The sequence below is a fragment of the Hibiscus syriacus genome, unplaced genomic scaffold (assembly GCF_006381635.1).
Source record: "Hibiscus syriacus cultivar Baekdansim isolate YM2019G1 unplaced genomic scaffold, ASM638163v2 tig00002237_pilon, whole genome shotgun sequence".
NCBI classification, from domain to species: Eukaryota; Viridiplantae; Streptophyta; class Magnoliopsida; order Malvales; family Malvaceae; genus Hibiscus; species Hibiscus syriacus.
This window is the reverse complement of record NW_024061918.1, coordinates 1,411,746-1,414,049: the sequence shown is the minus strand read 5'-3', so window position 1 is coordinate 1,414,049 and position 2,304 is coordinate 1,411,746. Positions and strand designations below refer to the sequence as shown.

The 2,304-nt window shown below is 37.8% G+C and overlaps 1 pseudogene; it reads right to left on the bottom strand.

Annotated features, from left to right (window-relative positions):
* Positions 1 to 591: 591 nt before the first annotated feature.
* LOC120138739 lies at positions 592 to 1,994 on the bottom strand (annotated as a pseudogene).
* Between the last annotated feature and the right edge of the window lie 310 nt (positions 1,995 to 2,304).

Here is a 2,304-nt window from a genome sequence, read left to right as displayed (position 1 = left end):
GAAAATTTTTCAAAGAAGAGATAAAAGTTTTCAATCAAGCAGTCGCGTACACAGACATGCACCGAGGGCTAAAAGAGTTGAGAGCAGAAAATGAGACTTGTTCGAAGATTATGACGCAGTTGAGACTGAAATGATGATCCACTGATTCAAGGAGCAATCCAGCAGTTGAGTCTTTTCTACAATCATGTCATCAATAGCCATCAAAAAGCAACACGCTGACTTCAGCACCGTCGAGGCATTAACAGAGTTAGTTTATAGAGCATTGAGGGGCATCAGTTCCAAATATAAAGATCCGAGGTGAAGCAGTGGGCTTGACGATCGTACAACATTCGATACTGAAATGATGATTCATTGATCTGAGGAGTAACCCAATAGTAGATTCTTATCTACGATCATCTAATTGCTAGGAGCGATGCACTAATTTTTGCACTGACTTCCACTCAAGATGTAACAAATGGCGAACTTCATTAGATCAAGTGGGATGTAGAAAATAACACTGTAAAGCCATATGACACTGGCTCATCCCCATCTTATTCCTTGAACCCTTACAAATTCCTAGTTTCCATATACCGCAATTAAAGTAGCAGCTAATTATGCAATAATAAAGATGGTGACCAGTAGTAGACCATGACGCTCAACATAAGACCAACTACGTGATCTAGTCACGAAAATTAGAGTTTGGCTCGCAATGCTCACTTGTAAATATAAAGCACCCATCATTTGATTATCCCTATCCTTTTGAGACCTTACACCAAATTTGTCTGAGAAGAAGCTGGTATCATGGATAACCCAAAAGAAAATGACAGTAATCAATGCCAAGTAGCTTCCAAGCATAATTCTGGTGGCAAAAATTTCTATCAGTTTCCATCTATCAAGTAAGAAAGACGACTTTACTCTGTCATTTGAGATTGTTATGATGGTTTCATCGTTTAGAATGGCAATGATCAGAACCATGGATGGTGAAAATTCGAACTTCCAGATGAGAGCAATAAACATAAACTCAAACACAATACAGATAGTGATTGAGACTGCATAGATAGTGTAGTTCTTCATCATTTGGAAAATGGATCTGTTAGTTAACATCGCACTGATAATAATGCTTAGACTAGGTTCTGTAAAGACAATATCTAAAGTGCTCCGTATCACATCAACAACATATGCCACAACAATACCAATATCAGACTTCTTCAAAGCAGGAGCATCGTTAACACCATCTCCAGTCATTCCACAAATGTGCTTCATCTCTTGCAACTTCTTCACAATTTCGTATTTGTGTTCCGGAAAGACGCCAGTAATCCCATCTGCCTTCTCAATCAACTCTTCCATGGGGAGGGTAACCATGCTTGCATCCTTGTCTTGACCAAGAAAAGAAGCAAATGGATACATGTTTGTTCCCATTCCAAGTCGTCGGCCAGTTTCCTTTGCAATGGCAAGTTGATCACCCGTAATCATCTTGATATTGACACCACGATTAAGAATTATACGAATGGTCTCTACACTATCATGCCTTGGAGGACCAACCAGAGGCAACAAACCAACAAATTGCCAAAGAGTACCAGCACATTCTTTTGTTTTTCTGGCACTTGTTGTCTTACAACACCTAATGACTGAAGTCCAAGATCTGTAAACTGATAGAATGAACTTTATTCTTAACATCTTATTTTGCATTGCAAATGGTTAAGATTTGTTCATGAGCATATTTGCATGCTCGGTGTCAGTTACCATTTGAATCAGTCAAGCATTTCGACAATAGCAGCATCAATGGCATCTTGATTTTCAAATTTAGAGGCTATTGCTACAATCAAGACAACATGCTCCTTGTCGACATCCTTTGCAAATACCTCAATCAAGTTTCTATCAACACTCAGTTTGTTAAGAGTCAATGTTCCCGTCTTATCACTATAAAAGACATCCATACCGGCCATTTCTTCAATGACAGTCATTCGTTTGATAATAGCACCCTGCTGAGACAACATGTGAGATTCGATTTCCATGGTCATCATTTTCAAAAACAATGATCTAAAACAAAACAGTGGTATACTTTAGACTCAACCATCTAAGTGAAGGCATGTTTGTAAATTGGACTGTCTTGTAATGTGAAAGCTTTTATCACTGGTGAAAATTGTTCTATGATATTCATCGTTGGGATCAATATTTTTGCATCTGCATTTACATCTTTACATTTTGCATCTACATTTTATTTTTAAGCATTTTCATAAAAAAACTGGGAGTTAATTTATGGAGAATTCTATGAAGCGGTCCTAACCATGTGACACTACATGGAAGCAAAAAGCTAAAATTAGT